This window comes from Sorex fumeus, unplaced genomic scaffold (assembly GCF_029834395.1).
Source record: "Sorex fumeus unplaced genomic scaffold, SorFum_2.1 ptg000039l, whole genome shotgun sequence".
NCBI classification, from domain to species: domain Eukaryota; kingdom Metazoa; phylum Chordata; class Mammalia; order Eulipotyphla; family Soricidae; genus Sorex; species Sorex fumeus.
Window position 1 is genome coordinate 623,010 of NW_026606096.1, and position 14,728 is coordinate 637,737.

General features: G+C 55.5%; 1 protein-coding gene across 2 annotated transcripts in view; it reads left to right on the forward strand.

Moving 5' to 3' along the window:
- The first annotated feature begins 6,565 nt into the window (after window positions 1–6,565).
- Window positions 6,566–14,728, forward strand: part of SOX13 (SRY-box transcription factor 13) — a 35,482-nt gene continuing 27,319 nt past the window's right edge. For both annotated transcript variants that reach the window (XM_056118998.1, XM_056118999.1), the window contains exon 1: window positions 6,566–6,682. The gene's annotated coding sequence lies outside the window, so the exon portion shown is untranslated. The remainder of the gene's footprint in view (window positions 6,683–14,728) is intronic.

Genomic DNA, 14,728 nt, shown 5'->3' on the forward strand with positions numbered 1-14,728 from the left:
GGGTCACAACCAGCGATACACAGGGGTTACTCCTGGCTCTGCACTCAGGAATCACTCCTGGTGATGCTCAGAGGATCATATGAGATGCTGGGAATCGAACCCGGTTTGACCGCGTGCAAGGCAAACGCCCTACCCTCTATGCTATCGCTCCAGCCACAAAACATAGATCTTTTAAATTTATTTTTTAACCTTTATTTGATAATTGGTTAAGACTTGGTGGTGTTCAGAAGCTACTTCCAAGATCAGTGCTCAGGGGATGCAACTGGAGGTGTTTGGGGAACCACGAAATATTAGGGATCAAACCTGGGGCCCCCACATGCCAATCACGTATCCCAGCCCTTTGAGTTGTCTCCTCTGTACAAATTAATTCAATCTTGTTGAGCTTAATTACATAAAAATTTTGAGGGGGCTACACCTGGTGGTACTCAGGGCTCACTCCTGAGTCTATACTCAGGGGTCACTCATTGTGGGGCTCGAAGGACCATTTGGGATACCCAGACAAGCCAGTGTTGACCACTATCACTGTCACTGTCACTGTTCTCCTGTTGTTCATCAATTCATGGGAGGCAAATGCCCTACCCACTGCATTATTACTCTAGCCCCTTGATTACATAAAATTTATTTCCTGAAAGAACTCTTCTCCATACTTTCTATAACTTTCTCTTTCTACATTCTGATTTTGTCTTGCACCCTTCAGCAAACACTTTTCTCCTTTTGCAAAACTTTATCTCCATTTCTTATATGTACACTTACTGAAGTACACTTGCTAAAAACACACATGGCCATTTCCTTTCCTATCAGAATGTTCCCTTGTTATTTCTAGTCACTTTGAGTACACACATGAATCCGAATTCTCAAGCCTCAAAAACCTCAGTTCCTAGGGAAAACTGAGGAATGGGCAGTTGTATAATACCATCATGCTTTAGATTGACAAAAGACCTAGATATGTTCAGCTTCTCTATAAAAAGACGCCCCCCTCCCAATTTAAAAGTTGTGTTCATTTCTGTTAAGCTCCGGCATTTTATATTATTTGGAAATTATTTAGATATTCATTCAATTTGTATCACTTAGCTTGATTTTGCAATGACAGAAATTGAAGGGAAGAAAAAGAAAGAAAAATCTTTTGGCAACTATTTTAAGACCATAAATATAGGGCTGGAGTGTATTTGCATGTGGGAAGCCAGGGTTTGAATCCCAGCATTGTACGATTCCCTTATCATTACCAGGAAGGATGCCCAAGCACTGCTGAGTGTGACCAACAAATCAAAATTAAATTTTAAAATTAAATTTTAGATTCCGCCCCCCCCCCCCCCCCCCAGTTCAGCAGAACAGATCCCTGAACGCAGAGCCAGGAGTAAGTCCTGAATATGCCAGTCTAAAGCTTCCCTCCACCAAAAAATTAAATTTTAAAATGATTATTGTAGCACTGTCCTATAGCACTGTCCTCCCCTTGTTCATCAATTTGCTTGGGTGGGCACCAGTAACATCTCCATTGTGAGACTTTATGTAATTATTGCTGAAATGTTTTCCTAAAGATGGTCATGTTATTTATATCTACTTAAATATTCAGATATTCTTCTTGTTTACAGATTTTGTAGTAGTAGGAATAATATGAGCTTATCTGATCAAGGGGCTGGAGCTATAGCAGAGCGGGAACGGCGTTTGCCTTGCACACGGATTCCTCCGTCCCTCTCGGAGAGCCTGGCATGCTACCGAGAGTATCCTGCCCTCATGGCAGAGCCTGGCAAGCTCCCTCCCTGTGGCGTATTCGATATGGCAAAAACAGTAACAACAAGTCTCACAATGGAGACGTTACTGGTGCCTGCTCTAGCAAATTCATGAACAATGGGAGGACAGTGCTATAGCGGACAGTGCAGTGCTATTTGATCAAGAAACCCAGATAAGGAAAAAAGTTGCATGTCTACCTGTAAACTCTGAAACCATGTCTATTTTATAAAAAGTGGACAGTTTTAGGAAAATCAAATTATAATAAGTGCTTCTACTGAGGTAGGTAAAAAAAAGTTTCTTACGTTACCACCCAAAGTTAAAAGTTAAAATGTACAGGCGCCAGAGAGGTAGTACAGTGGGTAGTGCATGTTTTGCATGCAGATGACTTGGATTTAATACCTGGCATTTCTATGTTTCCCTGAACCTGCTAGGAGTGATTCCTGAGGGCAGAGCCAGGAGTAAGCCCTGAGCACTTCCAGGTGTGGTATCCCCATCACCCCTCCCCCCAGAAAAGTTATCAAGTTATCATGTACACATTAAATATATGTGCACAGAGGGAGTGACACATGACATACAAACGGATACAGAGATCTCCTACTTTTCTTTTGAACTTATCTGTGTGTGTGTGTGTGTGTGTGTGTGTGTGCGCGCGCACGCGCACTACACCCAGCTGTGGCCACTCCTGGCGGAACTTTGGGGACCTCAGGTCAACTATTCTCTCTCTCCATGCCACCAAGTTTTCATTTGCAGTGTTAGTAATGAAACAGGTACAATATAACTTCAATGTAAGTTTATAAAGGCATAGAGAAAATATTTAAGAATGTTTCTACTACTCGGACATTGAAAATAAAATTTCACTTTTCAGTAATTCCTTTTTCTTTCTTGATTTTTCTTTCTTTCTTTCTTTCTTTTTCTTTTGGTTGTGGTTTTATGTTTTGAGCCATAGTTGGCAGTGCTCAGGGCTTGCTCTGGATCTGTGCTCTGGGATCCCTCCTGGCTGAGTACCGGGGATCAAACCTGGTTGGCCTCATGCAAGGCAAACTCGGTCCCCTCTCTCTCTCTCTCTCTCTGGACCTCCTTTCCTTTTTCTGATGATAAATTTCTCCCTAAAGTTAACTTTTCAAGTATTGGTTTAGCTCTGGCTCAGAAAAACTATTACGGGGCTGAAGTGATAGCTCAGCGGATAGGGCGTTTGCCTTGTACGTGGCCGACCCGGGTGCAATTCCCAACATCCCATATGGTCCCCTGTGCATTGCCGGGTGTGACCCCCCCCCCCCCCAAAAAAAAGAAAGAAAAGAAAAAGTATTCCAACTCCAACATGAGGAATTTTGCAAATTTACAAATCACACAAGCATTTGAGATGACATGGGATAGGAAGGGGCTGTAGAATAGTAGGTTTTGAATGATTTTTGGAGTTAGGCCTCTGGTCTTTCAAAGATTTGATGTATAAAAAAAAAGATAGCTTTTTCAATATTTCAAACAGTTGCTACTTAGGGGCTGGGGATGTGTTCAATGAGAAAGTCTTGCATGCATGAGACCCGAATTTCCTCCTTGGCACTGCAAACAAAAATGCTTATGTCAAAGGATTGACATACCTATTTACCTCTGTTAGCTTTTTTTTTTTTTTTACCTATGAACACATGTTGCTTGGATTAAGAAAAACTACTTTGAAAAAATCATTTAAAATATTTGTCTGCTTTTATCATCAACAATAATATTTCTTTTTGGTGATGCTCAGGGATTACTCCTTGATCTGCATTCATGAATCACTCCTGATGGTGTTCAGGGGACCATATGGGATGCTGGGGATTGAACCCAGGTCGGCCACATGCAAGGCAATCTCCCTACGGGCTATATTAACTATCCAGCCTCAAACAATAATTCTTTTTGAGTCACCCCAGCGATGCACAGGGGTTACTCCTGGTTCTGCACTGAGGAATTATTCCTGGCGGTGCTCAGGGGATCATATGGGCTGCTGGGACTCGAACCCGGGTTGGCCGTGTGCAAAGCAAACGCCCTACCCGCTGTGCTATCGCTGCAGCCCAACAATGATATTTCTAAGGATATCAAATGACCCCTTGACTCAGAGGCACACTGCCATCCTGCTAGCCTCAGAGTCAGTTTTACTCCCGTTAGCTATGCCTGAAGCTAGTTTCAAAGTTATCCCCAGACCAACTCAGGCAGTTGGTGGGTTCCTGGCACAACTCAGGCATCCCTTCAAGCAGTTTCCAGTGCACACTAAACCAAGAGATGACAGTCTACAAAGTCACTAGCTAGGAACAGGTAGAGGATGCCACCATGAAGTTGCCAATGAGAGGAAGGGCTGTTTCAAGAACTTAAGGCAAAGCTTAACCCAAAGTGTCCAGGAAATGAGGAAGAGAATGCCACCAAGTTCTCACCTGAGAACTGTATTTCTTCTTGTCCCTAAATGATGCTAAAAGCTCACTTAGCATTTGAATTTCTTCCTGCCACTAAGGGCTGAAGCGATAGCACAGCGGGTAGGGCATTTGCCTTGCATGTCTGGCCAACAGTTCGATTCCTCCGCCCCTCTCGGAGAGCCCAGCAAGCTACCGAGAGCCTGGCAGGCTACCGGAGACGTACTTAATATGCCAAACACAGTAACAGCAAAGTCTCACAATGGAGGCGTTACTGGGCTCGCTCGAGCAAATCGATGAACAACGGGAGGACAGAACAGTGCCACAGTGCCTGCCACTAAACTTGTAGAAAAAAAAATTCCCTTGGAGTTTAAAGATCGACTTGGCTTTATTTGTGAATCAACAGCTTCGTATCCAGCAAATGGAAAGACTCTACAAAGAGCATTGTGCAAAATGGAAGACTTTTACTGTTAGAGGGTGTGACAGGTGATTAGCAGAAGGAAAATTTCAGGAAAAGCCTGCTTCTACAGGGGAAGATGTCCTTGTTAGTGCAGATTAAGAAACTTCACATGGAGGGTCTAAAGTGAAAATACAGCAGGTAGGGCTTTTATCTTACACTTGGCCAACCCAGGTTTGATCCCTGGCACCTCTCATGTTCCCTGAGCACAGTGAGGAGTGAATCCTGAGCACTGCCCAGTATGACCCACAAACAAACACAAAAGGCAAAAAAGCAAACTTCAGATTGATTGGTTTATAATTTACACTGTTAGAAAAAGTGCAATGTAATCCTGGCTCTGCACTCAGGAATTTCCCCCGGCAGGGCTTGGGATGATGGGATTGAATGGGGGTCTGTCTGTGTGCAAGGCAAGTACCCTACCTGCCATTCTATGTCTCCCCTCCCTGGCCTGCCTCCTTTTGACCCCCATCACTACTACTATCCCAGTTCTCCCTTACTTCTGCCAAGTTGATTTCACAGGAGGCCCTGCTTAGAATCTTAGAGGTCACTGGGCCTGAATCTCTATTAAGGGTCTGTTGTATGCCTGACTGGGCACAGGGTCTAGCAGCGCCAGAGAGACAATTCCTGCCCTCATGGAGTTTAGAACAGCCTGGGAGATAAACCAACCAGAATCGCTGATGCTGGGGGGAGAGGGGGCGCTGGCCAAGGCAGTCTGTGAGCTCCAAAGGTCCCCAGAGCCGGCCAGAGCACCCCCTGCCGAGACATTGGCGATTCTGTTTTCACTTTCACAACTGCCCTTCCCTGCCCGGCTCAACATTAGCCAGCAGCCTGGTTCATGGACACCCTCTGACCCGCATCCCCACCTTCAGGTGGTCCCTGGAGCTTGGCTGGACTCAGCACTGCAGCCCACTGTAAGGATAGGGCAGCTCTTGACTCCCACAGAATGGGAATCCCCAGAGAGCAGCGCGGATGGCCTCGCTGGGCCAGGCAAGTATGCAAGTATATAATAAATACGTTGAATCAAAGGAACCCACCCTTTACCTCGAAGGGTGGAGGAGAGGGAGGAAGAAAGGAAGAACTCGTTGGCAGGTGTGTATGTGTGTGTGTGTGTGTGTCTGTGTGTGTGTGTGTGTGTGCGCGTGTGCGTGTGCGCGCGCGCGCGCGCGCGCCAGGACTGGGCACGGTCCAAGGCTCCACAAATCTGTCCTGCAGTGGCCGTGGGACCTGACCCTCATCAGGGAAGCTCTGAAAACGGTGTTTTGTTGTTGTTGTTGTTGTTGTTGTTGTTCAAACCCTGAACCCGGGCTCCTTGCAGCCCGAGCTGCAACTTCTGGGGCCTCTGCGCGCAGGAGGAGGGAAGACTGCGGAGCGGCCGCGTACCTGGCCGGTGGCGGCGGCGGGTCGAGCCCACCTCCCGCGGGCGCGGTCCCCACCCCTCGGCACCCCGCCCGCCGGGAGGCGCGGCTCCCGCCGGCGCCCAGAGGTTTCCAGCTGTTGATGCCTGGATGGACCTGGCTGCAGGGAGGAGGAGGAGGAGGAGGGACCTCTGTGTCCCTCCCTCCCTCCCTCTCCCTCTCCCCACCCTTCCTCCCTCCGCCTCCCCCCCGCTCGCGCTGTCTCCCTCCCTCTTTCTCCTCCGAGGCTGGCGGTGGAGTCGCCTCGCCGGCGCGAGCGGGAGCGGCCGGCTCGGGACCGGAGTGTGCGCGCGCGCGCGCGGGTGCCGCCGGCCGGCCCGGGGCGGCGAGCCGGGCTCCGCGCTCGGGGGCGCCGCCGTCGGCCGCCGGGGCCGGGCGCGATCGCGGCGGGGCGCGGAGCCCGAGCGCCGGTGCGGGCGGGCGCGCGTTGGCGGGCCGGGGGCAGAGGGCAGAGTGCGGAGAGCGGCCTGGCCGCGGCCGCGGCGGCGCCGCCCGGCCGGAACCCAGCCCGCCCGCCCCGGACGCCGGCCCGTCGCGGCGCGCGGAGCCCGGGTGGCCGCGAGTGGGCCGGCGACTCACTGCCCGGCCGGCCGACGGACGGCGGGGGGCGTGCCCCCTTGCGGCCCCGCCGGGGCATGTGAGCGGGAAGCCGGGGCTGCCCGCCGCGAGGACCCGGAGCCCGGAGCTGCAGGAGCGCCCGGCGGATAGTAAGTGCGCCCCTTGCCGCGCGCCCCGTCCCCACCCTCGGAAGTTTTGACACTCGCGCCCCCCCTCCACGCTGCGGGGCCACACGCGCGGCCGCCTGGCGTGCTCGACAAAGTTTTAGATCGAGGAGGAACGGGTGCACCCCCCGCCCTTCTACCCGCGACGGCGAGGCCAGCAGCGGCTCCTCGCGGGCACCCCCGGGGCCCCGGTGCGGAGGGAGGGCAGCCTGGCGAGGCTGGGGGTGACGGCGCGCACCACCCGGGGCCGAGCCCCGGGCCCCGCTGAGCAGCCTCTTTGCGGCCGGGCAGCCCGGCGGAAGCCCCCGGCGAACCGGGTGCGGGCGCTGGCCGCGCGCGCAGACCCCCGCGCACCCCGCGCCCCGGGTCCCGGCGGCGTGGGGTGCCGGCCGCGCGCGCGCCGCCCCGGGCACCCTTCCGCTCCCACCCGGGCCGGCCGGCCCGGCGCTGCTGCTGCTGCTGCTGCTGCTGCCGCCGCCACCGCCTCGGGTTTGTTGGCTGCTCCCGCCGCTGCTCCCTCCCGTTCCAGCCCGGAGCCGGTCCCCCCTTTCCCCCCCAGCCCCATTTTTTTTTCCGCCTTTGCACGTCGGAGGTGAATCTTTTCTTTTTCCCCCCCACCCCGATTTCACTGCAAATGCAAATCGCGCCCGGCGGGGAGGGAGGTGAGGAGGTGGGGAGGAGGGCTAGTTGCCGGGTTCCCGGCGGCTCGCCATTGTTTTCCCACCCCGCGCGTTCCGTACGTAAACACACACACACCACACACACACACACACACACACACACACACACACACACACACTCAAGCGCGCACACGCACACGCGCGCGTGTGTCCGTGTGTGCGCATCGGCGGCTTCACCCCCGGCCGTGTGTGTGTGTGCGCGCGTGTGTGTGCACGCACGCACGCCGGCAGTTCGCAGTCCCCAGACACGCAGGGGGTCGCCCGCGGGATTCTCCCGGCTGCCCGCCCACCCGCCCGCCCGCCTGTGCCGCCGCCTCCAAGCAGGAGGTGCCCCCTTTCACCCGCGCTGGGGAGGACGGGGACGTGGGGGGTGGACGAGAGCCCCGGGCGGGGCCGCGAGCCGTGCCTGGGCGGGAAGCGCATTTTGAACTTCAGCCCTGGACCTTTCCGGGAGGACCCCGAGTTGCACGGGCAGCGGCTCCCGCCCGGGTGGGCCGCCGGCAGCTGCAACGACTCCAGCAGCGCTTTTGGCAGCCGCCTCCTGTGACGGGGGCGAGGAGGAGGAAGCCGAGGAGTTTTCCTGGGAAGTTTGCTTTGACTCTGTGGGAATTTCCGGGCAGGGCGCCTGGTGCTCTGGAGCTGGTGAAGGGGGTCTCGGGAAAGACAGCCAAAAAAAGATGCTGCTACCGGCTGTGGTTTCCAGAGACCCCGGGTTCCCACCGTGCTCTCACAGGAAGTTGAGATTGGGTCCTAATTCTATCCTAATTCTGCGGTGAGCCGGGCGGGTCTCTAAACTTTCCATATATACATATATATATATATATATATATATATATATATATATATATGCTCCATGTGCAAAGACAGGCTGGAAACCGGCCACGGGTGGGCACTTGGAAGCTGCTGATTCCCACCCCGCTCCGGGCTGGGCCACTTAGAGTCAAGCATAGTGCCCTGGCCAAGGCTCTGGAATCAGGTCTCAGTTACTCCACTGGCAACAAGATCCCCAGCAGTTTGAGCTTCTTGGCCCGCAGCTGACTGCGTCTCTGTCTGCGGGGTTGAGTATAAACAATACCTGCTCACAACTGCCCCGGATGGCCAAAGGCCTCTGGACTCCTAGAGCAAGTGCTGGAGAAATGTTAGTTGCTTCTACGGTCTTCCCCTGTGATTCCACTGCCCTCTGTTGCTGGGCTCATTTAATCAATTATAATAATTTTCCGTGTCTGGGCAGGAGGCAGGCTCACACTGCTTCCCTGGCTTCTCTGTTCTCCACGCTCCCATCTTGCACCTTGTCCGATAAATACCACCAGCGTGTTAACTCTTTCATCTTTTCCCCCCTGTGCAAAAGGTTCCTCCGTCACTCCTCACTCCTGCAAATCATTCTCAGCCCCATTGATACTGCTTTCTCGTTGGGAATGGGGGCTTGGGAGGGGGCTAGCCAGGAAGGAAGCGTCCCTTCAAGGGCATCCCTGCAGTGTCCTGGCCTGGGCTGCTGGCTCCGGATTGGATGTGCACTTGTGTCTCTGGGGCTGCTGGATTTCCGGAGAGAGGAGCCCAGGAGTCTGGGTCCCCCGGGGCAGAGGCAGGTGGGCTGGGCGGGGGGCTGCTCCTGTGGGAGTAGGGCTCTTGGGCAGTGGCAGTGTCTGCGTCGCCTGCCTCCAGGGCTCACTGGGAAAGCTAAGAACACCCAACGCCTGGCTGGCTGGCTGTCGATGTGGAATTTGGGGTAAGTGAGGGGAAAAGTTTCACCTCTAACTTTCCGCTTGCAGTTGCAGGGAATCTGGGTTTGTCACGCGCTCGGGGTCTGATTCTGGACCCTGCGAATAATGCTACCCTCATAAGCAGTGAGCTGGCGAACCGGAAGAGTCACTTCTGCCTAGCCCCACTGCTTGAGGATGCTTCCTCTTTCCTGACCTCTAACCCCGTAGCAGGCGTTGAGGACCAGGAAGGGCAAAGATATGGCTGAGAAAGATGATTTCTTTCTGGGGGGTCAGGGGTGGGTTTGGGGTTGGCACACCTGGCAGTGCTCAGGGCTTCTGGTAGTGCTGGGTGTGAGGAGACCCTCTGGGGTGCCAGAGATGGAACCTGGGTCAGCTGTCGCCGAGGCAAGCACCCTATTCGCTGCGCTATCTTGCTCCAGCCCAGTTGGTTCTTAAGGCTTCGTGATCTGCAAGTGGGCAGTTTTCACTGAGGACAGCCTGGTGGTCGTCTTCAGCAGAACTTTGTTGAGTGCCTGAGACGCCAGGCCCTGTGCTAGGCCCTGGGGGTTGGGGCAGAACCAGTTGGGAGTCTGTCTGCCCCCCAAGGAGCTGGGCAGGGAGCTCCTGGCAATAAAGAGCCAGGACAGTATCTGCTCACCTGTGATGTGAAGAAATGCTGCATGTAAGGTGAGGCATGTGTGTGCGTGGTGTGGGGTCCCCGCTGGGGAGGGCATGGTGCTGCTGACACCAGGGGCCGGACTGTGCAAAGCCTTCTTGGGGAGAAGGAGCAACGGAACTGAGGGCCCCAGGAGCAGGCCAGTCTGCTTGGGTTTTGTTTTGGGGGGGTCACACCTGGCAGCGCTCATGGATCACACCTGGTGGGCTCAGGGGACCATATGGGGTGCCGGGGGGTGAACCTGAGCCGGCCATGCACAAGGCAAGTGTCTTACCTGCTGTACTGTCTCTCCAATCCCTAGTAGATCATTCTGGAGAGATCGAGATGCCAGTGACAGAACCTGGAAAAAAAAAAAGCTAGGAGTCTGGGTTTGGTTTTGTTCTTTGGTTTGGGGCCCATACTGGCAATATTCGGGGCTTACTCCTGGCTCAGCACTCAGGGATCCCTGCTGGTGATGCTCCCGGGAGCACTCTTGGCTCAGCACTCAGGGATGACTGCTGGTGGTGCTCCCGGGAGCACTCTTGACTCAGCACTCAGGGATCATCGTTGGTGGTGCTCCAGTGCCAGGGATCTAACACGGTTTGGACACGGGCAAGGCCTTCCCTGCTGTACTATCGCTCCTGCCCCAGAGTGGGTTTTGTGACCTGGGAGGCTGTCTGAGGGGTAACGGAGCGGGTTGGGTTGAAGATTGACCCTTTTACCTCCCGTCCCTGTGTTGCTGCTGTTGTTTCAGTGACCAGGGGCACACACTCCTGTTGTGTGACTGGGCGGGGTGGGGGGGGAACCATGCAGTTTAGTTGTGATTGCCTGGCTATCGCACACTTGGTTATGGTATGGGCGCGGTGGTCACCAGCAGTGCCACTTGGAGCGCATGGCATGTGGGGTAGCACCAGGGTTGGAACTCATGGCCTTACTCCCGTAATGCAGATTCTCTCGCTCTGAGCTGTCCCTGGGTCCTGACTGGACTTTCTTTCTTTTTTCCCTTTGGTTTTTGGCTGTGCTCCAGGGGCTTATTCCTGACTCTGTGCTCAGGGATCACTCTTGGCACCTTCAGGAGGCCGTATGGGGAGCGGGGATTGAGCCTGGGTCGTTGCGTGCAGGGCTACCCTACCGCTCTGTACTGTTGCTTCGGCCCCACTGCTAAATGATTTTCAAAGATGGGTACACAGGACATCAGAATTCTCCTGGGGAAGGAACATGGTGACTGAGGGGTAGGTTGGAGACAAGACTTCTTTTTTACCTGGCTTTGGGGCCACACTGGTAGTGCTCAGGGCTTACTCCCGGCTTTGCACTCACTCCGTGGTGGGGTTCAGGGGTCCACATGAGTCAGACCCCAGTTGGCCACGTGCAAGGCAAATTCAATCCTAACCACCTTTTGTTCTTTTTGAATGTAGTACGGTGTGCTTGTGTGAGTTCTATCTATATAAACAAAATCCAGAAAGCATGGCTTATTACTATTTATCTTGAGCTTTGGGGCCCACACCCAGCTGAGTTCAGGGCTTAGCCCTGGCTCTGCGCTGACGTCATTCCTGGCAGTGCTCGGAGAGTCCACAGGCAGTATTAGAGATACCAGGGTTGGCAGTGGGCAAGGCAAGCTTAAGACCTGTACTATCTCTCGCCCCCCCCCGCCCCGTTTTAAAAAAGAATCACTTACAACCTAGAAACTTAGCCAGTCAAAAGGGAAAATGGTATAAAGCTATAGCGTAGTACCAGACTCAGGCAGATAATTACGTGTCCGCGTGCCCCTCACCCACTTAACAGAGAGATCAGACGGCCGCCTCGAAATGTTTACAGAGCTAATCCTTCGCGCTGGACATGTGGGTGATTTTTGTTTATTTTTTGATTTTTTTTTTCTTCTTTTAAGTCTTCTACAATGGTCATGAATTACTTGGGGAAGTGGAAAATTGTGGATGAGAGGGAGGTTCTGCGGGTGGTGAGAACAGTTAGGAGCCCAGCAAGAGGGGAAGCAGAGACGCTGTGGGGGGTGGATGGGGCCTCTGATGGGGCTTGAGATTAGGGTGGGCCAGTCGGAGATTTGTTTCGGGGGTAGACAGTCTCTGGGGAGACCCGCGCAGCCTGGCCCTTTGCTCCTTTCCTGGAAAGAACCTTGCTCGACCCCCCCCCCCCCCCGCCCCCAACTCAGAGCTGGGCCTGGACGCCCTGCATCAGTCGTGGTGAGGAGTCCCTATGCAACCCAGCCTGGGGACTGTCCCCTTTCCTGATTTTCCTCCTCCTGGGGAAGGGGACCATCTGTTCCATTGATAACTAGTGTGTTCAGGGAGAGGAATTCCGATCCAGGAGAGAGGTGACATTTCCCTGTTTTTGTTTGTATTTTTGTTCACACCCGGCAGTGCTCAGGGCTTACCCCTGGCTCTGCACTCAGAGATCACCCCTGGAAATTTTCAGGGACCATATGGGGTGCCAGGGAATGGTACCCAGGGCAAACACCCTACCTCCTCCTGCCCCGGGAAGGGACATAGCTGAGCCTCTCTTTTCCTGCCCGTGAAATGGGGCCATAGCAGCGCCTCAGAACCCAAGAGGCTTGTGTCTGTGCATGCCTCGTTCTTGGCTCCTTGACTTGGTTCCGGTTTGGGCTGGCTGTGGCTGGACGCGTTTGCCTGGGTGAGGCCTTGGAGGGTCTTGGCATCACTCTCTTGAGGGGGAGGTCGACCCTGATCGCGCAGCCCCCACCCGCCCTCCAGCAGGTCCCAGGAAGTTGATGTGTCTGGAAAAAAAAATGGAATTTAAATGCAGCTGTGTTGGGGGTGAGACCGAGTGTTTGAAAAGGATTCTGTGCAGGAGGGCTGGCCCGGCCACCCTCCCCAACCCCCCCCCACCCCCCCCCCACCCCCCCCCGCATTAATCGTGCTCTGAATGGGAATCCTTTTCGTGTGCACTGTTTACTTAAGAGGGCTCGCTGCTCCTGCCTAGACTCGCTCAGATCCTCACCCTTTGCTGGAACCCGGATGTGTGACCCAGGAGGGCCGTCACCAGGGACCTGGCGATGGTGGCCTTCATGGCTCCTGTCGGCTCTCTGCTCCCCACGCAGGACTGAGGGGCCTTCCCGGGTGCTTCCTTGGTCTCACCTGATGTGGGGGGGTGGGGGTGGGGACTCGGGAGGGGAATGTGGCCGGCAGCCTGGATCAGGGTGACGCGTTCCCTGAGCAGTAGCTGTCTGCTCCCTCTTCAGATTCCCAGTCTGCCCCTTTCCTGTGGAGGACGGGTTCCATCTGGCCCCAGCTCTCTCTTGTCCTCCCTGGTCCACTCTTGCTCTCCGGCTTCCGGGAGATGCCCCTGGGGAGCAGGGAGCTGCAGGCAGAAGGATCCAGCAAGTGGTCAGGCTGGGAGCAAGTAGCCAAGTGGCCAGGCCCTTCTTCCAGTTCATCTGGGAGCCTCCCCCCACCCCCCAACTGTGTAGCCCAGTGGCTTCCCATGGGCGAGCGGGAGAGCGGGGGAGAGGGGGTGTGATTGTAAACGTTGAGGATTCTACCCAAGGACAGTCTTTTGGTCGGTCGGTCGGTCGGTCGGTCGGTTGGTTGGTTTCTGTGCCCGCCCAGAGGAGTAACCGCTCTGGGGTTACTCCTGTCCCTGCACGCCACAGTCTATCCTGGCTGGGGTGCCCGGGATGGAACCCGAGTCAGCCATGTGCCAGCACCCTACCTGCTGGACTGTCTCTGAGGCCCGGAGCCAAGAGCAGTTTTGAGGGGAGAGGTGTGTGTGGAGGGAGTGGCAGAGGAGAGAGAAGAGGGAAGAAAGAAATGGGGGCACTGCCACCCTCTGCCACCTACTCCTGAAGTGGCTGCCCCACCTGGCCCTTCTGGCCACCCTGGGCAGCCCTAGGAGACCGGCTCTGGAGGGGGGGAGTCTGGGATACTCGGGCCTCCCCCTCCCCCTCGCGGCCTTAGCATTTAAAAGGCCTTGGCCAGAAGCCCCAGAGCAGCGCCTGGGGATTTTGCCTCCCTTGGGGGAAGGGACAGAGATGTCGTGATAAACCGGCCCCCAGAGTCAAAGGTGGGGTTCAGGCCTGAGGAAATGAGGATGGCCCTGGCCCGCCGGGACTGGGTCTCCCTCCTCTCCCCCCCCCCCCCGCCCCCTAACTCCCCCCCCCCCGTTTGGGCCTGGCTGAGGTGGGGGGCAGGCAGCCCTCCAGGCTGAGCTCTCCTCCCCCAGGCCCGCCCTGGCCCCATGTTGCCTCCCAGTGGAATGTGCGCCTGGGAGCAGGAGGGGCTGAGGGCTGCAGCAGGGGTGGCTGGCATCCAGGGGTGGAGAGCCTTGGGGTGAGGTTGGATGGAGGTGCTGGTGTGGGGGGCCGGTCCGAGAGGCCAGCCCGGGATGCCCCGACAGCATCTTGGTTTTCTTTCTCTACCCCCCCACCCCCGCCCCAAAGAGTAGCTGTTTTTCTTTTTTTCCTCTGCGTGTCTGTCCTTTGGAAAGGAGGACAGTGAGCGTATTACTAATCAGAGTGGATTGAACACACTCAGAACCGCCCGGCACGGGGGCAGGAGCGGCAGCCCGTGTTCCTTCCTCCGGGAGGAAGGGCTCCAAGAGGAGCCTGGGGGAGGGAGGGAAGACACCAGCGGCCGGGGACCCCGCGGGCTTGACAGAGGTGGGCAGCCGAGCCTCCGGTGTTGGCTGGAGGCGGGGGCAGCAGGAATGGGAGTGGGGCCTTGGCTTCAGCTGCCCTCAGAGGACACCAGGGCGCTGCCCGTTCTTGGCCCATCGCAGCTCTGTGCTCGGGAAGAACTTCCTGTCTAGGGTATGTGTGTGTGTGGGGGGGAGGTAGTCTCAAACCCAAACTGAGGGGTCCTCAGTCACCCTTCCTGAGAGTTCCCCTCTTGGCCTGGACCTTGATGGGGTGCTGACTGGCGAGGGAGCTGGTGGAAAGGGGTGTGGCTGTGTGTGAGTGCGGGGTGAGTGTGTGTGTGGCATGTAGGCGACGTGTGTTTGTGGTGTGTGTGTGGTACGTGTATGTATA